This window comes from Emydura macquarii, unplaced genomic scaffold (assembly GCF_026122565.2).
Source record: "Emydura macquarii macquarii isolate MOO-44397 ecotype Brisbane River unplaced genomic scaffold, CSIRO-AGI_Emac_v2 contig_1230, whole genome shotgun sequence".
Taxonomy (NCBI): Eukaryota; Metazoa; Chordata; order Testudines; family Chelidae; genus Emydura; species Emydura macquarii.
This window is the reverse complement of record NW_027131367.1, coordinates 4,627,163-4,653,438: the sequence shown is the minus strand read 5'-3', so window position 1 is coordinate 4,653,438 and position 26,276 is coordinate 4,627,163. Positions and strand designations below refer to the sequence as shown.

The 26,276-nt window shown below is 40.2% G+C and overlaps 1 long non-coding RNA gene across 2 annotated transcripts; it reads left to right on the top strand.

Moving 5' to 3' along the window:
- Positions 1-47: 47 nt before the first annotated feature.
- On the top strand, positions 48-23,083 carry LOC137152833 (uncharacterized). 2 transcript variants are annotated; one of them, XR_010919618.1, is made up of 5 exons: positions 89-153; positions 12,323-12,422; positions 18,018-18,113; positions 19,120-19,187; positions 22,905-23,083. It is a non-coding gene; the product is annotated as an uncharacterized lncRNA (long non-coding RNA). The 2 variants fall into 2 exon arrangements; XR_010919619.1 differs by lacking the exon at positions 12,323-12,422 and having other exon boundaries at positions 48-153.
- Positions 23,084-26,276: the final 3,193 nt, after the last annotated feature.

Sequence of the window (26,276 nt, the reverse complement as noted above, 5' to 3'; positions counted from 1 at the left end):
AGACATTAATAGCATCAGTCTTTGTGCACCTAATATTCCCATTTGGATTTTAGTCACAGATTTGGGAACCCTATCCAGGACTCACTGAAGTCAACAGAGAAACATCCACTGATTACAGCTGGAGTTGGATCAGCCCCTGGGTGAAAAAAAAATGTAAGCTTCATATAATTTTTTTTCTAGTGTCATGAAACTGATGGTATAGTAGATTTAGTCCAGCTAACCCAACCTAACCCAATTCATTGCAAGTGATGATGATATAATTCTTGGCAGCCTGCTGCAGCAACTGTCTCCAATTTCTCTTAGCAAACATTTAATTTGCAATCGGCTAATTAACTGAGTAGCTGGCATGTTTTGTAAAATGCGACAGCATGTAACAAAGGAGATTTCTAAAGCCCTTCAGGCTGGCATCTATTTTAAATCTGACAATGGAAAGTGACTGTCTCTAAGCTTCAGTAAGAAAGTGTTGAGGGGAGGAGGGAACTCCCAGCTAAGCCAGGCAGAGTGAAATTTGCCATTTCATTATGTTTACAGACGAGCAGGAAGGAATACTGTCACACAGATACATTTGCAGTCTTCAATAGCTTGTTTTTGTTGGTTGAACTTTACAGCATTCAGAAACTTGCTGCATTTTAATTTCTATATTTCTCTTGTTGAAATATGCAGTGCGCACTCTTAGATATCACCTTACATTGCCCCTTCAGTAAATATACTTCATATGTTTTCCATTAGGAAAGACAATTTAGACCAGTAGCTGAGAAATGAGTATCATTTCACTCTAGCTCTTTTTTCAAGGATCTGTCATGGAAAATGTCTGACTTGGTTTATATAGATTTGTAAAAGGTGCCTAACCAAATCCAACTAGACACTCCACATTTTAATTGGCAATTTTTGCCCTGAGAGGTTATTTCTAGTTCTTACTCTCCTAATAATTTACCTTTGGGGTTGTACATTATTTGATTGAAGATTAATCCAGTTATTATATAACACGACTAAACATGAATTATCCTCTGAATTAAAGGTGGGTGGCAGCACTTTTGCCCCTGATCGGTTTTAATGAACATCTGACATGAGTCCTCGGCACTGCTGAGTCCCTTCACTTCCCAGTTAGCAGAAATAACTGGGAATGAAAGAGGACTGGTTTCAGTCTTCCACATGTTTTCTGGCAGCAAATCCATATTCACAGCACAACCTGGGATCTATGGCTTTTTTTCAAACTGTAAAGACAGAAAAAAAATTGAAATGGAAATTAAAAATATGCGAAAAAATGTAAATGAATTTGTTGAGTATTTTGGCACAGGAACACTGAAAAGAAGAAGCATTTATATTAGAAACCAATTGTCCTTGCCAAACACTTTCTCTGTTGCCTTTGTTATTTCAGCTATCTCTGCCTGACTAAGAGCGTTCTCTCTCATAGCCCAGCCTCACCCAGCAGCGAAGTTGTATAACCCTGAACTTGTGGTTTTAAACACTCCTGCCATGTATATAGCAGCTTTCATCAAAAGTTCTCAACACGTATCACGCTTTTTAAATGAAGCCCCTCTGGAAAGTGGGCAAGGTTAGCTCGTTTTACAGATGAGGAAACTGCTGCACAGGAAGGGTGAATGGCTTGCTCCTGGTCAGAGCAGGAATGGGACACAATATCTGACTGTGAGACTTATGCTGTAACTCCTAGGTTCAAGGGCTACTTTAGGATTTCACCATCCTTTTCTGCTGTCTAAAAGGCCCAGGGGATGCCCAAGTCTGAGACCATTTAGGCAGAGATGGCATTGAATGCAATGGGTACAGGCTATATCCATGCTTAGGTTATCATAGGATTGGTGTAGTTCCCTGACAATGGGAGAACTTATCTCCTTGCAAAGGGAACCCTCAAAATACAGCTTGCATCCACACTCTGAGGAGGAGGTCAGCCATCTCCACAGCATCTTCTTTCCCTGCCATCCCACCCTGGCCACAGCAGAGAACTTTCTCTAGGTCTGGGGACCTGCATGTAGGAATTGGGTAATCGCTCTCATCAGTGACCGGACTAAATGTACTAAAAAAAAAAAAAAAAAAGGGAATGCAGCCTGAGGTTTTTCCATTGGCCCCTTTCCCTGCTGAGGATCTATCCCGTAAAGGGGGAATGTAGTGGTGGTTGTGGATAAGGGAAAGCCCCACATTGCCAGGGGACTTATGGAAGGGGGCAGAGACCTAGAGTAGGGACAGAGACCAAGAACCCTTGTAAAATCTGCAAGCTTTGGGGGCTGACATGCTCCCCATCCCAACCCTAACTTTCCCGGAGATAACCACTCCCCTAAAAGCCGAGTTGGTATTGTCCCTTTCAGACACTGAACAGAGTGGAAGCAATTAGAGAATGGGACTGTGAACCAGGCATACATGGTACTATTCCCAGCCCTGCCATTTTGTGACCTTGGAGAGAGCAGAAAACGGGTTCCATTTGCTCAAATGCTAACTGAGGCGGTGTGAGAATTAATTAATCCACGTTAGCAAAGTGATCTGCGATGCTCTGATGAAAGGCGCTATGAGTGCAAGAGATCATTCGTAGTGACCACAAGGTCATACTACACTGTCTGTGGGTACTCAGAGACTTCAGAGACCAATAGAAAAGCAGCTAAATTAGAATGGATTAGGCACCAAATTTCGTATGCGAGGAACAGCGTGACATCTGCACCTCACCTCCCTCTGCATCTGCCACAGGGGACCTATGCCAGTCTATGTTATTCACTTTCTGTGCCTGAGTAAATAAACACAATACCTATAAATATACTATATGCTAATTGTCCTGGCCTTTTAGGTCAGTTAATAGCTGTGTGTGTCATTATCATATAACTATAAATCTGATTGGATTAAAAATTGGGATTCATTCATCAAGCAGCACTGATTGCACCTGTTCATTTAACTGCTGTTGCAAATGTATTTAAAAGGGTTAGCAGCTTGAACTGGAGGCGGCTATCAGTGTCTGAAAGGGAGATGTGCTATCTCCTTCCACCTCACTTCTGGCAACTGAATCCAGGGCTCCTCTAACCGTAGGCTGATTTCACTTCATTGCAAAACGGTCTTAATTGTGAATGCACCTAACGGACAAGCTAGTCAGTAATGATTAGCCTAAGTATAATGGAACGGCTAAAACAACAAAATAATTGCCTTGTTACCATTCACTCATCTGAACTGAACTGGGTTTCTGTCACATTACTGTATGCAGGTACAGAACTGAATTTAAGTATTAACGTTTGGATAATTGGAGAAATGTGGTGATTTTTTCCATGTAAATGGATTCATTTTTTAATTCAGAGCCAAGGAAATAGGGTGACCAGATATCCCGATTTTATAGGGACAGTCCCGATATTAGGGGCTTTTTCTTATACAGGTGCCTATTATCCCCCACCCCCATCCCAATATTTTACTCTTGCTATCTGGTCACCCTACAGAGAAATGCATCTGATTTTAAATAATTTCATCTTTATTGTGAGATGCACATAGCCTTACCGTGCCTTTCTTCTCCACTTATGAAACTTCCTTTCTACCACCCTGTGTCTGTCTCATCTATTTTGATTGTAATCTCTGTTGGAGAGGGAGCGTCTCTTGCTATTGGTATGTATAGCACCTAGCACAATGAGACCCCGAACTCAGCTGGGCCTTCGAGGAGCTACCACAATGTAAAAAATAACAAGGTGATTTCATTTGTGCAAAGGAATCTTATTAGATTTAGTGAGAGTAACAGACTTCCATTCACTCAGTGCTTTAAATGTTCGGATGCTAGCATTCCAAGCTGAGATGCCCAACGAAGAATAAAACAGACTGATGCCCAGATGTATTGCTGAGCCTCATTCACAGCTGGAGCAAGTCATGCTGAGCAAATCTAAATGTAGATTTGTGGGTCTCCAAGTGACAGCACACACAGAAACCAACTGTGGTTTTGGGTGTTTTTTTTTTAAACCAGTGCATTACCTTTTCAGGCAGTGATAGTCTATACCTTCAGCAGCATTAAAGTAAGATAAATCCTTCTCCCACTGAGCAACTAGTAATAGGATTTAGACAGAGTTATTGCCAGTGAGGACTTAGGTTCAGATCCAGATGCTTAAGAAAGTAACCAGCCCTGCAGTGCTGTTAACATTGGAAAGATCTCAGTGGAAAACTCCCTTTTTTATTTTCTTCACTCTAACACAAGAGAACTCCAACTGATTTATTTCACTATACAGTTATATACTAGTCCAGTGAACTTTCTGGGGAACGTACTCAAGCATTTGTTTGTGGTTCATAAGAGGAGCGTAGGGAAATTCCTCTTTTGTAATTAGGTGTTAGTCAGTCAGTCAGTCTGCAGACTGACATATAGAGTTGCCAGTCTGCTGAGTAGTATCAGATGTCCAGGAGCTTAATAGGACAGAGGAGAAATCAGTAATGCAGTCTCAGTATGGTCTAGCTGTAACTTGTTTTATTTACCCATGTACACTAGTCTCAGAACAGAGATGATCACAACCAACATGTAGGCAACTCCTTCTTCCAGGATTTCAGCCCAATGCTTAGTTCCTAGACAGCACCTCTGCTTCAAAAATTGCCTTCAGCACTTGTACAACCAAGAGCTAACAACAACACGTGTGTCTTCCCAAGACGGAATATTTGCTCACACATTAAAAACAAAGAACATGGAAGACTATGTGTAACACCACCACTGGGTGATGGCTGCTGTATCACTATGGATTATTCATTGTTTGTATTGTTTCTTGCTGACAAGGCCAGGTATTATCTCACTAGAGAACACTCTCTAGGGGCAGTACAGAATTGCAGAATCTCTGAGGGAGCTCCAAGCAGGAGAAGTGTAATGGTGTTCCTCTATGCAGGTAGATCTGTGGTTCCCCTGCAGTCTAGAGCCCTACCTTCTAAAACGGCAGATGACCTTTGGTCTCTCCAGCTGCACCCACAATTTTCACACAACAATTGTAGCACAAACAAGATCACCTTAGAGGAAGATCCATAGCCAGCCGTATGTATAAAAAGTAACGTGCTTGTGATCCTGAGTGGCAGACTGTCGAAAGAACTTTAACGTCGCATCTCTGTTGATATGACTGAAAAATATGGAGAATGACCTTTAGTCTCTGCAGACACACACTAAATCATTACAGAACAATCAGAGCTGCTCCATACCCCAGGCTCAGGAGACCCCATTAGAAAATTAAGGAGCGAGAGGGCAACTAACATGATGTTAAAAATCACTCTGCAGTCAGTTTAGACAAGGACAAGCTATGTTCAGTTGGTCCTTGTTAAAAGTCTGGGTCCAGTCAATCGAAGTTTCTCAAGCTTTTCAGCTTAGAGACTCCTGATTTGAAGTCAAACAACGGTGACCCCTTTCCATTTACTATAAAAAGTAAGAGTAAGAAAAATGTACCAAAGCTCCACCCCACCACAATCCTCTGCACCAAAGTTATGGCCACACTGCAGTTATTCTGGAAATATAGTTTTCTTTGTTTTAAAATACTAATAATATTTCCAGTGACTTGCAGCTCCCCCAACTGCTTTTCATGACCTCTGTCGTCACAACCTATCAGTTGAAAAATAATGCGGCAGGTTTTCTCCCCAACCAGTTGACACAACATGTATGTTGATGGTAAAGTCCTGCTTAATGTCATGTTAGTTAACTTGCCTCCTCCTAAATTTCTAGTTAGGGCAAGTCTATTTGGGGCTAGTCTTTAAGATGAGATTGAAAAGGAGCGATCCTTTCATCCTTTCTTGAGCATCTTTTCAGGTGCCAGACACACATGCCTATATTACAACAAGCTAATTGCCTCAGTCTATAGTTCTAAAACCATTATACAGTTCTCTGGTAAATGTCCAAGAATTTCACAGTGAATACTGTAAGAAAGAAATAATTTGGTGCCAGATTCTCAGCTGGTATATTGGCTTATATGCCTAGTTGTACCAGGAGATGATATAGCCCCATATATTTCATATTCATACAAGTCACCTGTGGCTAATGACACCTCATTAGCTCTATATACATTGTGTCTGTGCATTGCAAAAAAAAAATACAGTAAAGAAAAAAATGTGGATTAAATAAAGAAGGAAGGCAGTTTATGCAGATATTTGGTCTTTCTTCAGTTCTTTTTCTCTGTAGTTTCTAGTATATAAAATAAAAATACCCTCTGGCTTTTCTGGTTGGAAAGTCAGTTCCTGTGATGGAAATCAATGCACTTCTGGCTTAGTGAACTGGCAGCCAAAATGAATAGGGTTCCAAGTAAATTGTAAACCAGATATCCCATTCATCTCACTGGCATGCTAACAAGAGAGTGGTTCAGAACAGAAACACTCAGAGCTTGAGTCTCTGAAATACAATTAATATTTTATAATTATGTTCCATAAATACTGCTATGAACACCAGTGCCTAAACCTAACCTAAACATTTCTGGCCTCATGATATTCAAGACACTTACTTTACACTGTGTGGAGCTAATTTCTCTTGCTAGAGGCAGACTTATTGGTCATATTTTATGCAAATTCTGCCAACGTACAACAATCTAATTCTGCAAACTCCCTCCATCCCAGTCTGCTGTTTCTTTGACAAGTGACTGGAAACCGCGTAAAATTGTACCCAGTTGCTTAGACCATTTATGAGATGGAGAAGTCAAACACTACCTAAATCATTTCACTTGTGGCTGAAATTGAACATACTGTGCTTTGCAGATATATTCGGCTCCAGTGTTGTCATATTCTGCCATCTGGCTAATAATCAGATGTTCTTTTAATTTAGCATGTGACTGACAGTATGCTTTTTGATGCTACCTATGCATGAAGCATGAGCTCTAATTACAAAACGTATGGCTAGATTGTAATATTATTGACCCCAGTAAAGCGCAAGGACCTCCATTAATGACAATTGATCTATCTATCCATCTATGTTTCTATATTGTGCCCATCACTGTAGTACTAGATTCAGAGTGGAGAAATCTGAGGATGAGAAGTTGGCTTTATTTTGTTCACACTTTGCCATCCCTACATCACTGCATTAGCTGTTCTAGGTCCTAAATAAAGTCTTTCTCCACTAACCTTACTGACCTAAGAGAGATCCCATAACTGCCACATAAAACAATCTGACAAATTTATTGTCTGTATCTGCCCAGAAGAATTTCCATAAGGCTCAACTGTTGAAAATAAGCATTGATATTAGGGATGGGCAAGCAAACCAGTTCGGGGAAAAAATAATTTGTGTTCATGTCCTGAAATGAATATTTGCTAAGTTTCTCAAAGGTATTTCCCAGAACACAAGTGAAAGGGCCTGAATTCTCACAAGAAAGCCCCTGGATCTCAGATTTCCATTCCACACGGAGCCCAGTTTCCAAACTTTCTGAAGACCACCCATCACTGCTTCATGGCAGTGCCATATGTACTGCACCTGTAGATTAATAGTTAATTTAGAGAGAGACAGAGTATCTGTCTTTATCTGTATTTAACTGGTTAAATTCTTTAGAGACTAGCACAAAGACAATGGGTCAGATTCTCTACACAGTTGGCACAAAGGGACCATTCCCAAGCCACAAATGCCCAACAGAGAATTTCCCTTTGAGAAAAGAGCCCTTGTTTGCCCAAATATGTTGGATCTGGCTCAGTTCCTGTGGCCAGTGGGAGGTGTGTCTAAGGTGAGAGGTGGCATAGCACACTGGAGTTGGTTTATTTTAATCTGTCACTGCATATGGCCCATGAAAGGCCACCAAGAGACCTAAGACCAGTAGCATAACTTACGGCTGCTCACCAGCAACTCTACATTGTGATGGAGCCAGAACGAACTCTGAGAAGTAACTAGCCCCCAGATCCCCTTTTCCCACTTCTATGCCAGGACCTAATCCAAAGTTCCTGTCCCAAAGAGTTTACAATCATATGTGATTGTACAGAACTGATAGCACTAATGGAAAATAGTAACCGTGTGTAACCCAGTGACATTTGTCATTGCTGCATGGTTGAAAGGGTAACACATACATCTGTCATTTACCAAGTGCCTGGTTTACGTACTGGTTAAATCAGAAAAGTTTGGTTCTGGGGGTAAGCAAAGCTCTGGGGGTGGGAAGAAAACTTGTTTTTGCTTAATTAGTTTGTTTATTTCAGGGCTCTGTACCCACCTTGCATCCTGACTTGCTATGTGGCCTTGTTCAGGTCACTTAACCTCTCTGTACATCAGCTTACATGTCTGCAAAAATAGGGATGATTTCATTGGCCTAGGACTGGAGCCAATAATACCTACGTACTTCATGAGGGTGTTGAGAATCTGAATAGATTCTTACTTTTATTAGAGTTATGAGATTAGTGCATGAAAGGTATTAGTTACTGATGGTTTTTAAAGTGCACTGTCATTCTAAAAGGAATATTAGTTAATGTGAGGGAAATCATTAGAGCTAGTGCAAAAATGAAAAGAAGGGACACATTTTTTCACTAAAATTTGAGGAAAATTTTCCCCATTTTTGACCAGCTGTAGAAATCAGAGGATTTCAGTAAAGAAAATACCTGTAATATAACACACCACTACCAACACTATGTACCCTGCATAGAGAACGGAATGTCCTTTAAATGGACCAGTGCTCTGTCCAACATGTTCTGATGCACCACCCTAGAAAATAATGGCTTTACATTTGAAAAAGTGTGGTACTGGTCATAGAGGGAGATGGGCCCACAGGTGGTTAAAGAAGAATGCTCTGAGCTTTGGAATTATGGCATCACACACTAGGTGAACATTACTTACAGCCCATGTAGCAAATCAATATTATTGTATCCAAAGCACTTTATTCAGTAACACTGAGGGGAAAGGCAACCTTAGCATTTTAGCTGGTTTCTGCCAACTAGGGTCAGACGCTGTAAAATTTATATAGGATGAAATTTTTCAAGATCATTTTTTTCCTAGCTGAAAATATTACTCCAGGGTCTTCAAGACACAGTGTCTGTCTGTCTAGTCTATTTATTCTGTCTTGTCCCCATCACCATAATGTCCAAGCACTTCACAGATATTAAGCCCCAATTCAGGACAGCACTGAGACACTGTCAGGATGCAGTGCCATGATAAAATAATGCTTTGTATCGAGTAATTGGAGCAATATAGGCCAATTTCAGTGTTACAGACATACAAACTAATCCACCCCTGCAAAGGAACTTTTGATTCCTTTGTCATTCATTTTTAGGTTGTTCATGATTCCATAGATTGTGTTCCTCAGGTGACCTCTGTCAAGGAGAACCAGTAATCTGACTTTATATATAGTTGTAGGGTTTTATTTGCTGAAAGAAAACCATTTATGAGACTATTTCACCATCTAGAACATCAACCGAATAAGAGATGAAGTCTTATGCGGAAGCAGAATTTTGTGATGAAGGAGTGAAAAATGAGCATCAGTAATCTTTCCAAATATAGGACTGAATTTTGCTCTATCTATGTAAATCTAGACTAACTATTAGCTTCAGTGGACTAACTCTGGGTTTGTACTCCAGTAATTGAACAGAATCTAGTCCATCTGTAGCAATGTAAGTACTCAAGATACCTTGAATTTCTAAATACGAACCAGGACTGCTATAAAATAAATCTGTGGGTAAAGCAACTCCCCAGAAATAGATGATGAGGAAACTTGTATTAATTAGTGTCCTTTTTTGTCTCTCCTGGGTCAGTATCATTGCTGTTGAATGTCTTGCCTTCTAGTACATTTGTCTTGAACTGCAAAGCATTTGGCATGAAAAAGAGTGCTCACCAACTACTCTGACAATAAAAGGACACAAGGTCAGTCACTGTTTAGCCCTCCTTTGATGGCTCAGCTGGAGTTCTGTAATAAGCTGTAATGTCACCCTTTCCCACAGTGACATTTAAAAGTCCAGGTGGTGAGAATGTTAAAATCAGTCTTAAATGCCTTTCAGTACATACTTATATTTTCTTACCTGAATGTGAATAAAAAACAGCATAATCTGGCAATCATCCCTAACTTTACTGAGCTTGTAGATTGCCGCTGACCTTTGTTTCAAACCATGGACTGTTTAATTATAGAACCTCATGGGGTGGAAGCAAAGAGATGGAAGTAAGAAATGACATCAGGCTTCAGTGAGCGTAAGTGAAGTACAGACAAATTATTCTATATATTTCTATGTCTCTCCCATCTCTACATACCTTTCATGAAATGAGTTTGAGTTGAAAAAGGTGGCTGAAATCTGACCCCTAATGATTGGTAGCGTCCACCATTGAACCATGAGGCTGCATCTTTACCAAAGAGGAGCAGGTTGAGTTTACTTGTAGATTGACTTATTCTCTTCCTACCACCCCAGATTATGCCAATGACCAGGGCATTCTGAAACTTGATGTCCTTGATAAGCAATTAGGTAGAAACCAAGTAGTTTCTTTTATTATAACCATTAATCTATTATTGTTCTTATTTGCTTTTTAAATAAAGATTTAATATAGTACTCCACTGAGCTCCGATTTCTTTCCATGAATTATTTATTGCTCTGTCTTCAAATAAATGTGTTCATCTCTCTATCTATATATAGATATATATTTAAATCACTCAGTGCTTTTGAAGGTACATTCCGACCATGAATCTCAGAAACATATTAAATTTCCTTGCAATGGGATTCACACTGCAGTAGAAACGCTAAGAGAAAAACCTCACATCCAGAGCTGACCAAGCTCTTTGACTTCTGATGTTATATAACTAAGCCATTTGGAGAATGATAGTATAGTATATATTATGTGATTTAATACATTTAAATCCATCAGATTATTACATTGGTTCTCAACCTGGAACTGCAAATAGCTGTCAGGCAGACACAACCACCCTCCATTTCTTTAGGTTAGATGGTAGAGGAGGGTGTTGAAATTTAGGAGAGGGAGATTTTGAAATTCATGGAGTCATGGCTGGAAGACGCTGAGAACCACTACAAGATTGCTTGCATAGCACAGAGAAAGAATTGTGTAACTGAACACTAAGAAAGGCAAATTAATGGACAATTGTCAATGTATCCTTCTGCAAAGGGTATGAAATGTTATACATTTCTTAACATTCTCATTTTATACCATTTTAAGGTATCTAGTTCTGATATGACTGGCCAAACAGAAATTACATTAAGAACCAGTGAAAGTCCAGGAACATTAGGTTCTCACTGTCTTGGAAGAGTCTTCATGCAAATTCATAAGACTTTAGATCTTACCAAAGTGTCTGGTTTAAAAAAAAAAAGCGGAGTGAATGAAAGTTTATTTTGACAAGTTTGTTGTTTTTGGCTCTCTCTCTAGAGTGCACCTCTATATACCAGAGAAGAAGTCCCTGACTAGTAATATGAGAAGGATATTAATGCTATTAGCCATCCAGGCATACTGAGGAAATGTACCACAGGTTCCATTGCACAGCAGTATAGAAGTTGCAGAACAAAGACTTTAAAGATTTCCTGTCCTTTGTATACAGTATTTTTTTAGTCTTTACTTTGGAACATACAATCTGAATATATTTGATGTCACACAGAGCCCATTTGACAAAGGTTAACAACAACCGTTTATGCAATGCTTTTTCAAGATCTGATGTTTCTTTTAATGGTACTTAAATAAGTGCAGAAGAAATAAGAATCATACATAAAGGGAGATTATTTTGTCAGAACTGTCGTTAAATTAGCCCTCTGATCTATTTCATTTGTACTATTATTTGATTTAAAGAGGACTTTTGTAACTGAGGTCTTGATCCATTGCCCAAGTGGGAGTCTATATCTTCTTACCAGGAATATTCCATTTTTCAAAAGACTTTAACTTCCTCATCATCAATGCTAAAGTAAACTCTTGCTTTCAGTAAACTATATGCATTGCAAACCTGATATGTATCATGTTAACATGCTTCTCCCTTCATAAAGACGTAATCAAATGGGCTACTGAGCTTTTTTACCTCTAGAGCTCCAGTTTGAATCCAGCTCACCCCAGTGAGTTTGTCTGGTGGCACTGAATGATGTTGGATCCCATTCCTTTGGCTAAGACTAAAGCACATAAAAAACAGCATCATCCCATAGGCCCTGATGAACACCAAGAAGCCAAGGACTAAATGGGCCATAGAAACTCCAGTCCCATCTCACATCTGGAGCATATTCTTCTTCATCAGGATTTAGACACACCACAGGGTGGTTTCTAGGAAACCATGCATGCCAACTGTTTCTGTGCTTATACTGATTCCGAGGATAAATAACGGGCAGCGGTCTCCAGAGTCTTAGTCTGGCATATTTCAATAGCACTAATTCTCCTTGAAATGGCTTTTTTTGTAAAGAATATAATCAGTTCAGTGCTACTGTGGCTAAAGAGTTTCTTTCTATTCTGTGCTGTCAATGCACATGTTTGCAGTGTCACCTGGCACAACTCGCCTAAGGAAATCACCCATGTCTGGTGTGTGCAAGCCTTAGGAACAAGAACCATGGCTGAAAAACAAGTGATCGTGCGAAAGGTGCCCTTATTACTTGGCTCATTTCATACTAATCTACACTGGTAACAACCTCAGAGAGAGAGGCCTTAGTCTCTAAATAGGGATTATAGTGACGTGAGCATCTTGCATGCTTGTTAGGGTGGAATGTTGGCAAATAGCTTAGCCTGTCTAATTAGACCCTGACCTTTAAATGAAATGCAACCAGTTGGCTACCTTCAAATTCTTCAATTGCTTTTCTTCCTTTGTTTTTATTCATGCAGTTTTATCTATAAGTGTAAAAGCAAATAGTGGGGGTACTCAGTACCTTGGAAATAAATGACCTAAGAGATTTGCTAGTCCATGGGAGGGTGGAAAAAGCTGTTTATGGTGCTAAGGAGAAAGGAAGGTCAATGTGCAAAATCTTCAGACAATGTTTTTAAGTGCCCTCTGATTTTGCATGTCTCAATTTTTAAATGGAATCTCATGACCCTGAAATTCCCAATGACGTCAGCTGGAATTGTGGGTGTCCATCACTTCTGAAAATCCAGCCCAAGAAGTCTCAATCTGGGTTCTTCCTAAAAAAGGCAAGGCATCAAAAATCAGAGGCTTCTGGTGAAAATGTTGCCCTAATGTAGTGATACACAGGGATAATCACTATATACATTGGTTTCTTTGACATATTTGTAATTTGTCAGCATTTAAATTGCAACCAGAAGTATTTTAAAAGCGCAACCAATACCAAGATGTGATTGCAGTTCAGCAATATTCTGGCAAATAGAAAGAGCCTATTCAATAATGCTTCATTACAGACCCTCTCATGCAAAACTGTAGATCTGTTGACAAGCACGTATCTGTGAACGGAAGCTCAACTCACACCATTTAGTGTCATCATGATTATGAATGTGAGCAGCTGGAAAAATGTTAAAAGTTTTCATGGATCAATGAATCAGAAAGTTTTGCTCTTAACTGCTTAACCTAGTTCTATTTACTGTATATAATCCAGCATTTTGTCATGCTGGGATCCATTAAAGCCATGTCGATTTACCTGTCCAGAATAATGAATTTTTTAAAAATCTGCACTAATGAACAGTGTGCTCTCTTCATATGTGAAGATTTTTAAGACCCGCATTTCTCAGTTCTCCCGAATATTTGGTTTTATTTAGCCCAAACAACCATTGCCTGAATGTTGGTGTTTGTTGTCTGGGATCACACATTTTAATCATGTTTATTTACAGTGGATGCAGTGGTGGGCTTTTTTGATTGTTTTCATTTTTTGAGGATGCCAAAAAGAATGGAGTTCAGTTCTCACTGTCTACTCCAGATGTCCACAGTAATTGGAAGCCAAGTTAGAGATGCTCACAGACAAAACTAAGAAGCTCTCTTGCTACTGTAAATGGAGAAATGGGGACTCTGCCCAGGACAGTGTGTTTAAATGAAATATCAGGCCACAGCACTGTAGCCAGTGTTGTTTGTCAAGCAACAGGTAATCCTAAAAGGACATACTGAATTATCTGGAAATTTTGTTTTGTTGCTTGACCAAGGCCTTATGAATTTAAGGATAGTGAGAATATTGTTATCAGTTGCTCTTTTAATAAATAGTTAACTATGCACAGCATGTTGCACTGCATTATTTCTATTTTAACACACTATAAATTAATACATACTGCAAGTTATCCATTCATCTGCATTCTGCCAAATAAAGATGTGTTTGTGGATGTTTGAGAGACAAGAAGCACGGTCTAGCAGATAGACCAGGAGACATAATCATGACTTCTGGGTAGTTTGTGCAATCTACCACTAGTGCATTGGGTAACACCTAACCTCTCAGTTTCCTCATCTGCAATAATATTTATCTGAGAAGCAGGCTGGGAGGATAAATTAATTAATATTTTTTAAATGTTTTCAGGGTGAAAGGTTTGAATAATGAGAATTCAGTATGGTTCTGAGAACTTCTCCTTATACTGTTTCTTCTTGGAAAAGCTATGAAGCTAAGAAATGCCCTTACTTTATCTCTCTGTCCCCTTATGTTCTCAGTGATTGAATTTAGCAGAAGCTTCATGCACTTTTTTTTTTTTACTCATCCTATCATTACTGCTCTTCAATTGTATATATGATTTGCTTATGGCTGTCACCCCTAAAGGTTTAGCATCTCATGCTACCAAGATTAACTGGAATATAGATGTGTCCAGTGCACTTGTGGACATAGTATGTGAGGAGCTGTTTCCTAAACTGCTTTCAATTAGTAGTATACACATGCAAGATAAATAAGATCAAGTTTGTGCTTACAAAAACATGTGCTTACATGACAACAGGGGATGGCTGTGTGTGTCCTCTTTCAATCCATTTGGACAAAACATAAAAATGGTTTATATTACATATTGGCCTGCCCATTGCCACACATAGCTTTCTTCTCTGGATAACCCCATTTCAGCGTATCCTTTAACAAGCTATATCAGTTAGGTGCATATTATGAATGCCTCTCTAACCCTATCAAAATGTTTAATTTGGATACTGAATGGTTTTTGGTCTCTAAGATCATTTTCACTTAAATTTCATTTGTCCCAAACTCAACTCCATGCCATATTTCTATTTGCATACCAAACTCCATCAACAGATCAACTTCTGTTTCTCAGAGCTTAGCTTCCTTTCAAAGAACCCCCCCCTAGTGTTTTCACACTGTTGACAATGTGAAAAGAGGTTAAGTCTGCTTTCTGTCCCTCTGCACGTTTTCATCCAGGCCTTGTGTACCATCAGCTCACAACTTGACAATAGTTGTTGAACTGTGCATATGAAGGAAAAAGACAGATGAGGAGGCCTATTTTCTGATTCCCAGTTAGAGAATAAATCACTGTTAATCAATACACATGGATCTTTTCTATTATTCTGCTTTTGGGGACAGATACAGCGCCCACTGAAGTCAATGAAAGACTCCCACTGACTTGTATGGCCATAATGGGAGGTGGGAAGGAAGGGGAGACAAAAGAAAACACAGGTAAAAAAATACTGCTATAGTAATTAGAAATCAGGTACACAACTAAGAACACTTGTTCCATAATCACTCTACAGAAAATGAATTGTGTGTGTGTATATTTAGGTCTAAATGCCTAATAATGTCCAATACATCCCTAAATGTATTCATAGGCCCCCAAAATACAACTAGGATACTAAGCTATACCCAAATGCTGCAAGGAGATCCAGGAAGGTATAAATCTCTGCCCAGGGGTTTGTTTCCCCCCCCCGCCTTGGATGTTTTACTAAAAGATCTGCTCTAGGAATTATTTTGGGGAAGATCTATGAGCTGGGCTATACAGGTGTCTACGAGTCTCTTGTTGCAAAACTGCAGTCTTACTTTGTATGCTCTAACACCTGAATTCTCCTGAGCTCCGTCTGCGACATAACATTGCCTAAGTCACAGTATGCAGGAGTATTGCCAGACAGGGACGTTTTCTAAATATATGTGGAAGGTTTTCCTTCCACCAGTTTATTTGTAATGATTGCAAACCCGATTCTAGAGGAACTTTACATTCTGCCTCCAATTGGATTGCAAAACAGCATCAGTTTCAATCAATCACTTGATGCAGTTTGTGCATCACCCCCTTGCAGGGTTTTATGGATTGAAAATATTGTATCTGTATTAACTCATTAATTCCCACAGCACTTGTCAGATATATTGGTATGTTATATCTCCCAATTTATAGATGGAAAAATTGAGTCGCAGAGGTTAAGTGAGTCATTTAGAGATTGATAAAGGTAGTCATATAAAAGCTTCCTCTAGAGTGCAAAGTTCCTGTCTCCCAGTCTGCTTTCCAGACCCCTAATTTCTCAAGTAGATTGAATAGTTTTCAAACCAGTTCCCTAGAATTTGGCCCATTCTAGTTATCTGATCATTCATGATCCAGAAGGTTAAAGGCTTTGAATAGACTCACAAGCTCAGTCCCACCTTCAAGAAAGCTATCACTTGGGAATGTTAACTTCTGAAATCCAGCTTGTTTTCTGCTAATACACTCCAGAAGATAGAAACTTTAGCAACTGGACCAAGGATAGCCCATCACTGAATTTCTGATCTGTGCAAAGATGAGATGCATCTCCACAAGGGGAGAGGTTAACCTAGGAGGAGGATTTCCCAACCTGTGGAGAAAGAATTAAAAAGGGCATTTCTTTCTGCATAGTTTGTGGGGAATTGTCATCCTGCCACACATGGAAATACAAGGGCTAGGAGAAAGCTTGCTATCAAGCTAGGTTTTCTTTGTTTCTGGGGGACACTGAACCAATAATGGGTCAAACCAGGGAATAAAGGAGGTAGCAGCCAGATGGATTTCACTACCATAAATCAGGCATAATTCTGCTATAGTCAGTGAGATGCAACAGCTCTTCCCGAGGAACGCTGAGCTCAGAGTCCTATCCTTAACTGTAAGTTAAACAAAAAATAGTCTATGCTTTTCTTCAGGACTGCATCAACCACAAGTTTCTCTTGAAGAGTCTGGCTTCTTCATTCCAAGTTTCTCTCCTGTTCTTAGAAGGACACTCACCAACACTACCCTAGTGCCTACCCTCTTTAAAGAAACTGACTTCTCTGCCCTACCTGCTTTAATAACCTTGATGAGGAAGCACCCCCAGCTGAAGTCTGCCTAATTCCTTCAGTGCAATCCCTGAAGTGAGTGTAGACACCTGGGAACCTTCCCCTGATTAGGGAGAGAAATTTAGCCCTGTGGTCCCCCAGAGGGAGCCAGATATTCAGCTGATCTGAATTTGCATAGCTCCACTGAAATCTTTACGCTAGTTGAGAATCTGCCCCATTATCTCTGGCAGATTAAATAAAGAAGCCAAGGAAATAAATAGACAGCTGAATAGAATAATCTTTGTGCAGACTATGGGTTTACTGTCTTTTGTTCAGTCAAGCTCATGCAAGTGCTGATTTATGACTTTATCTTTGACATTCTTTCATAATAATAATCATTCTTGTGCAGACTTTACCAGCAAAACTGGTCACCTCGACTGACATCCAGCTAACAGAACATTAATGTGAGATGTGAAAAACTTGGTTTCTATTCCCACTTCTACTTCATGATTATCACCCAGCTCACTGTGAATAACTTACATGACATTAGGTGATGTTTCTACGTTTCACTGCAGCCAGGGAAAAGTTTGTCATGCTTTCCTTATTCAAACTTTATGTCCATTTCAGAGAACATAAGCTTCCTTGCTATTATTAGTTTGGGGTCTCAAGGACTGCCAGACAGAAGGAAAGCCTATGACACAGAGATATAGAAGGGAAATAGGGTAAAATGTTAACCATTTCCATAAACCACAAAGGAAGAACTCCTTCCATACACAGCAGAAATGCAAAGAACAAGAGTTGCATGTGAAGCAGTGTATCCCAGTGGATAGCACCCAGTATTAGCACTTAGGGGCACTGGGTTCCACTCCTGGCTCTGCCAGCACCCTGCTAGGTGATCTTGGATAAGTCAATTCTCTTCTGTAAAACACAAAAAATTACATTGGCTTCCTTTGTAAAGTGCTTTGAGAACTACTGCCCTAAAGCGTTAGATAGGAGCTAAGTATTTTTATCTTCACAGTGAAAGCAAACAATCAAAATTCATGACACTGTTCATTTTTTTTTTCATGACAATGGATCAGTTTGGGACCCTTGGGACAAGAATAACATCAGTCATTCTCTGCAGTTCCAGTAATTTTTTCAAGGAAGACACTGGTACTGTGAGTAGGAACATAAAGGCAAGTAAGAGAGAAAGCTCACCCTAAGGGCAGGGACAGTTTGATAAGGAAATGTTTGCGCAAATTAAAATCCACATTGCGAATCGTGACTATTTCTTCTCCCGTGTTAAAGCAAGACTTTATATTTTATAATCTGGCATAGAGCAAGCAGGAGCGACCATGCAACGAACGTGTCTGTTGGAGACATGCTCAAAATAACCCCCCTGCATGAAAGAAAAGAGGGAGTGCAGGCTCCTATTGTTTAGTCACATGAAACAAATATGTGGGTAGAGTCAAACAGATCAAGACTGAAGGAAAAAAGAGAGGCTGACCCAAAAAGACCTGATGAGATGTCAGAAAGGAAGGCATATTAGCATGTGACGTGATAGAGGATATGGCACCAAAGAGAGCACTTTGGACAAAGAGGACTCATAGAGAGAGGGATTAATGCACAAAAGAGTCCTCACGCATAATTTCAGTGAGTTCTCAAAGCACAGGAGAGAGACAAAACTGATATGAACAGAAACTGATGGCATCAGGGAATACAGATCTGCACCACTACGTACTGGTCATGTCTCCAGCTGTGGCAAGCAGGAATAGAATCATAAACACAAGAGGCATTCAGTGGTGCACCAACTATCTTACTCTATAGGACCTGAAGAGCCTGATGTTTTAAGACATATGTGTGTTGAGTTCAGGAGTCGGGATGCTAAATATTCTGGCTTTGTTGAGCTTCATCTTGACCATAAATCCTTAATCCGGAATATTACTTTCTGTAATTTGATTATTTTTTTAAACAACCACCATTTCTTTTCTTGCTGTTTGCTTTCCCACAGCTCCTTTTCTATTAGATTTATTACCTCAATATTATTCCAAAGTAATTCAATGCATGTCTCATTCTGGAATAAATATGATAAATGTAGAGTCAGTCTATGAGCTTCCAATGCTGCATTTTGGAAAACATCTACTTGAACAATCTGATCATGTAGTCAATATTTTCTAATCCAAGCTCCTATATACATTTTAGCAACTAAATCAAGTCCAAACACCAGAAGAGAAAGGAAAAGAAGAGCTCCAAAGTTCTCCCGCTTTAAGGTATTCAATTGCAAATTTACCTATATGATGTTTTTCATTTTCTAAATTGGTGGAAACTGCCCAAAAATGTTAATTTCTGAACTACAAATGCCTACTTAGTATTTTTAGCTGTACCCACTCTCTGCCCACCTCTGCACATTGCAGAAATAGCTGTGCATTTATTCACTGACACCCAAATCTGCATCCAGAGATGAGCACAAGAAAGAAAATGTAGAGATGGGAGTAGATCTGGATTTCAGACCTCATATTATGGAGGTTTTTGGTTCAGAGGTTTAATGCGGAGCATTAAGGTGATAGGTCCACTTGTAATACTTACATCTAGCTCTGGGTCAGGATTTTAATTGTCACTAGCAACCATTATGGTCACCATCATCACCAGAGTCATGGGTGTTTCAAACTGGGGGGTTTAATCAGGCTCATGCTATGCCATCTGTGGCTATGTATGCATTGCACACAAGTAGCAGCAGCATATGAGGTATGGATAGCACACACTGCAGTGAAAATCAGGCTATGTTCACACTGCATTGTGTAGCTACACCGGCTAGTGAAAGGCTCTGGTGGGGAGGAGACAGCAGGTAAAGGTTCCAGCACTGTGGAGACAGCGGGAGGGTACATTACACATCACAGGATAGACAGGGAGGCATTGCTTGGTTGAATGGAGAGCCATATAGGGTATACACTTGACCACAGACTTCAGACTGTCTTTGCTCGCCTAAGCTGTGCCTTGCTATTTACACTATTTATACCCTTGCTGGGGGGACCTACCCATGTCTGTACTCTACACACCACCGAAAGAAGTAGACGTACCTTGTGCATAGTTGGACACATGGATGTCTGTCTGTGGTCACATCTATGGGCACATGGTGCCTTCATGCGTATCTATACATTGGAGGCAAAATGGTACACTGGATAGAATAGTGGCCTGTGGCTTTTGAGACCCTAGATCTATTTCTAGGTCTTCCACTGACCTACTGCATGGCCTTGGGCAAGTCCTTTCCTCTCCCTGCCTCAGTTTCTGCATCAGTAAAATGGGCACAGAGTTACTGATCTTCCTTGGTAGATCACTTTGGACATGTTGTTGTCTGCTCTACAGACATCCTTTCTATACACCAATTTGACATGGACATTTTTGAAATTTTACCCTATTATTATTATTAATGTTGTAAAACACCATCACTGTGATTACTTGACTTCATTATAGAAACAGATGTCCCCACCCATTATCCTGTCCTGTTCAGGATTGTTTCCTACAGTACATTCCCAGAGAGGACTGAAACATTATCTACCCCAACATACATTAGAAAACTCATGTGTGCATGAAGGAAGGGAATAAACAAATAATTATTGAACATCAGATGCTGTGGCTGTTAAAAAGAATAATTTGGCCAGCGAAAACCCTTATAACCCTATTGTTGACTAGACTTGAATCAAAAAGATTTCCTATTTCTTCCATGAGCTCATGCCACAAATCAATGTATTTAATAAAGTAATCAAACAACATCAAACTAAAAATTCCTTTATTCCAAAACCAATACAAAGAAATTGACACTTTGGCTTTACAGAACAGTTCTTCTTTTGCAGAAGAACAGAACAACAAAACGATGTGGTTTAAGTGTTTACAATGCTGAGGAAGAACATAATTTCTTGTGGGCCAAACCATGAGGACCCAGTTGCAATCCCTTTACAAGAGTTGATAGCATACAGCACATACAGCCTGAGAGTAACTGAGTTTTTTTTTAAACTGGATATAGCAATTGAAATAGTGAGACATGCTGCAAATAGAAGAGATTTGGATTTAATTTTGCACTTGCAAATCTCTAAATGCAAAAATCTGAAATTTTAAAAATAAATCCTAAATTCTGGACATCCTGGGGTGGAGTACACTATACATGTGAACAAGAGACTGTCAAAAGACCATCACTGGTCATTCTAACATACTAGATAAATTAAGAAACTGCCTCACAGCCTTTGCCTTATTGTAGCAGCGAGACTTGTTGAAGGTTCTGAAAAGTTCCAGTTACATGGTAGGTGTACCGTTATGCTTCATCTATCACCTCCCTCTAGGGATTGTGCTAGTCCTGGAAGGGCCAATAAGCTGATCAAATGGTTATTCTTGAGGAATATACAGCCTGCATTGAAGCACAGAGAAGTGTATACAGGATGCCTGGTTTTGAATGATTCCCTGCCAAAATAGTTCAGACAACTTTTGTACAAGTTTCACCTGGATACTTATCTCACAACCAAATCTGAACCAAACTCCCGAATTTCAGGCAGCAGTAAGTAGGATCAGTCAGAGACCAGCACTGCAGAGCTTCCTCAATGTGTGAAGTTGTTTGGATTAGAGCTATGTGTTTGGAGCCACCTATGATCAGCACACTGAAAAATACCTTTCCTCGGACATTCTGCTGCCTTCTAGATATGTATATACATATTATTTTATTAATTAATAACTATTATTATTTGTACTGCAGTAGTGTCTTATGGCTCCAGTCAATGATCAGGGACCCAATGTGCTAGGTGCTATACACATATTATGAAAAGATGGTTCTGGTCTCAAAGAGTTTACAATCGAAGGCCCCAGTCCTGCAAAAACTTATGCAGGAGCTTAAAATCATGCTGTGTGAGTAGCCCCAGTGGGATACAGTGTATAAAGTTAAGCATGCTCATAAGACTTTGTAGGATTGGGGTCTAAGTATGAGAACATATATCAATTGGATAGAACAAACTGATTGATGGAACGTGCGGGAACAGTAAAACAGTAAAACTATTATGATTAGTGGAATAAGCCGTGATTAGTGATTCCATTGCATTTTCCCCCTCCCTTATTTTGATCTGAAAGTGTCCTTATAAGAATTATTTTCCTGTTTTCTTTCCATGAAATATAAAAATACCAGCTAGCTTTTTGTTTTTCCAGAGATATCTAGATTTGGCTGTATATTTCAGATAAATTCTCCCACCCATTAAACAGCAACACAGACAAAGGAACATGTTTACAACCGATTGAACCAAATGGCCAACAGTTGTTGTGCCTGAAATAGGTCTTTAATTTCAAGCCTTTAATCTCAGTGATGCACTAAAAAGGGAGGTCAGTTCAGTTAGTTCATTATTAGGATAATTATCTTTATTTCTTATAGATTAATAAAGACAAAAAAGTCATGTGACTTCCCAGTCCGCTGGAAAGCATTTGCAAGACAGGTGCCCATGTTGTGAGCATACATACAACATGCTAACACAAAAATGATTTACTCAAAGATTGTCCCATCTTGTTCCCACAGAAATCAGTGGCTGGACAGCCAACATCCATTGGGTTGGCTGGGAGATGGCTCATATTTACTTCTCAAATTATTACCCATAAAGAAAAAAATCAGACAAAGGCACAGATGGGATTCTGACAAGTTATACCTGGCTCACAATCTTTATTGTGAGCTAATGAGTGTATTAATCAGAGATCAGTTTCTTCTTAGCCGTTAGTTTCCATTCAGTAACCCGGCGGATATGTCTGCTTCCCTTTCCATCTCTTTCAAATGGCTGCCAGTCAGCTAGAAGTAGAGGAGGCCTTCGGTATATTTGGGAGGAGGTGTAAATTCCTGACCTGAAACAGGCAGGTACCCGTTAACCTTAATCCATTGGGCTGTGTAACGTAACAGGCATGCTCTGAAATGCTTGGTTTGGATTAATGTCTCCTCCTTCTCATTTAACAACCTTCTCGCTCGTCAGGAGACCATCACGCGGCACAGTTCGTCCTTCTTCATTTCAACTTGGCAGAGCCCTTGGAGGAGCATCTGAAGCTGTGGGTAACCCAACTCCTTGAATACTGGCAAAGCACATGTCAAGGAACTTTTCTCAAAGGGTGACTGGTCCATGCACTGATATTGCACAGAAAAGCATATTTATAAAGTGACCTTTCACCAGAGCCGCCTCTATTAATCTTGTGTGACAGCTGACAAGAATGCAGCACCGCGGCTGAGGGTGTTCTAGCATCTCTGTTGGGAAAGCCTCCGGCAGTAGGGAAAAACTCTGGCAGCTCCTCACTGACAGAACCTTTTCCCTCTGCGGCCAAAACCCGTCGCTGCTGCGTGTAGCTACGCACTGCGGTGTGGATATAGCCTGTTTTTCACTCTGGTATGTAGCTGCATGGACCCTACACGCTTCCAGCAGTGTAGACAAGGCCTTTGGCTCCCAGGGGGCCTGGAGCCACTATCAGTTGTCTTGGGAAGCAATTGATCAATCCCACTGCTGAGCTGAAAAAACCCCAAAGAAGCGGGTGGGGGTGTTATCAGTTATGAAGGTATTCATTTGCTGACCTGCCGTGCATCCTTAGCACAGGACACTGGGTGATAGGAATAAAACACCAAGGGTGAAGGAGAAAATTTTAAGTTCCCCTTGATTTACCCACATGTTAGAGGACAATCAAATCTAAAAACCAGTGGCAAAATCCAAACTAGTTTAGAAGATGCTGTCTAAAATAAACCACGTAGAAACTTCCCTATTATCTTGACTGGTAGCAGGACCCGAGACCAGCATGGCCACTTAGGCCAAAATCCTCAAAGGGATTGAAATCAATGGGAGTGAACCACCTAAATACCTTTGAGGATCCGGTATTAGTTATTCTTAGGAACAGCAGCACTACAGCTGCGATCCCGCTGCTTGTGTCTCCTTATCCCTTACTTGCAGAACTCAAGGAGCACCTGGCATGAAAGCAATTATTTTAAACTGAAGAGAAATTAAACTAAATGTTCAGGATTTACAAATGGTGGATTGCATGGGGGCGTAGGCAGCAAACAAGGCACCCATCAGGGCCCCTTGCACGGATCTAACAAAGGGTTGATCCCTATCATAATATATATTCTCATCTAATACATTAACTAGGCAGTAATGGTGGGTTACAGGAGGGAAGCATTCAGGGACAAACATCCAATCCTAGGCACTATTAAAGAAAGCTGAGTTCATAGGGGAGTGAAAGTTTAACAGGCTGCCCAGCTCTGTCAGAAGGGTTAATGTAAAGTCCATGGAATTGCACAGGTGATTTCATTTGAAAAAAACGGAGGTTGCAAATTGGCAGCAGGTTCTACAAGGATAGGGGATAATGGATGAATGCACAAGAAGGAAATAACCTAGCTGAACACCAGCACTGATTGCATTTGATATGAGACCCCGAGAGGGACTAGGCACCATACCCTGCAATACCATTGTCTAGTGTCACTTTCCAGGCTAGACCACCTCTTTACCATCCGATTCGTTCTGTAAATGGATGGACAATTTCTGCAAGAAAAGATGTGAGGAATAACATGGGCTAATGCTTTCCTTCACAAAGCATGCAGAAGCAATGATAGCATGGTGCCCTCTCTCGTTTAAATGGAAATTGGCAGGTACAACTTTTTCCCCTGCAAAGTGCATTTTCAAAAGCAACTATTAATTTTTCAGGCAGCTAATGTGAGACACCTTACAGAGGCCTGATTTTCCAAAAGTACTGAGCACCCACCTTCTGATGATTAGGTCCCTTTATGGTGGTGTTCCAAGGTCAGCAGAGAAAAGCTGAGGTACACACAATCACTTCTGAAAACTTAAGCCTGCATCAGTCACATTTAGCAGAGGAAAAGAAACCCCACCTGAACATGCTTGCTCTTGTCTGAGTTCTTATTAAGAGAAAGTTTTCAAGTCCTGGCTCAGGTAAACGGGATTTGCCCTACATGATCACATCCGTTCAGTATCCTGTCTCCGGTAGCAGTTGCCAATGTTAGAGGAAGGTACCAGCAAGCTAGAACCACAAAGGGGATGTAGGAGCAGTGTTGCAGTGGCTGCCCTGTGGAATTCTCAGCCCTGAGTTAGGTGCCCAGGTTCTCTATGCCACGCATGGGGAAAGTTAAGTTTCTAAGCAAGGGATTCACAAATGCCAGCACACTGAGTTGGGGTAAAGCCTGGGCTCACCAGTAGGATTTACTGAGGGCAAGCCTAAGTCCTATCCCTTAAAGAGAGTTAGGCAGTGACACCTGTCTCCACTGGGGATTCACAGCTGTGAACCTTCTCCTGGGTTTCATGGCTAAGTCAGCTCAGTCCTTTCTCACAAAAGAAAAGGGGATGGCAGTATTAGCTTTTCTATAGCCTAGTGGTTAACAGGCTCACCTGTAATGCAGGAAACCCAGCCTCAAATCCCCACTTCCTAAGTCAGAGACAGGGTATTAACCCAGCTCTTCTACCCCCTAGGTGAGTGCCCTGGACTCTGTGGGTACATTGAGGTGGGATGCTCAATTTCTTCTGGTGAAGCTGTTCCACTTAGTATCAGCACTTAACTTGTCATGAGCACAAAGATAGGAACCTGTGTTCCCACAAAAGTACCCTGGCTATAGAGACTATTCAAAATATTGTCTATAAGACCTATTACATTTCTGTAGATATCTATAGGTTTCACTCCTTTTGAAGTCTAGAGTGCTTTGTCATGAGAGTCTGGATTGATCACCTAAGGAGCCATACAGAGCATGCCTCTAAGTCAGAAGTACTGTGTGATTAGTTACTTACGTCACCCAGTAAGTTTTTTTTTGTTCTTTGATTGGAAGATCTGAGCTTTATAAGCAGAATGGAGATCAGCTGTGGATATCTTAGTGGGAGGATGGGATATGTGTGGGGAGTAGGTCAGCTATCTTATGACATTTTAGAGTATATATTTAGCACAGGAAAAATACTTTATTTGTTCACTTACCTGGTTCCCAGATTTTACAGAAAAATAGTTGGATTCCTTCCAAAATTATGAGGGGAGAAAGATATAAACCAATTTCATTGTTTCTTAGGCTTTGTATTTAACTGTCTCCTATTCCCTAATGTGTGTACAGGTAAGCACTAATAAGCTTGCTTTGCACCAGGGTATCACCTAAGTACAAATACAGGTTCTTAAATGATTGAAGGATCCTTCCCAACATTCATGCGACCAAGGATTGTATGAACGTTTGCAGAAAAACAAAAACTATGGTTTGAACAAGAGAAACTATGCAAATGATGTTAAAAGAAACACTTTGGGGTGCATCGAAGAGGCTGTGAGTTTTCTGCCTGAACAATTCCTAAGAAATCTAAATGTTTCTATATGGCGTGTTTTGA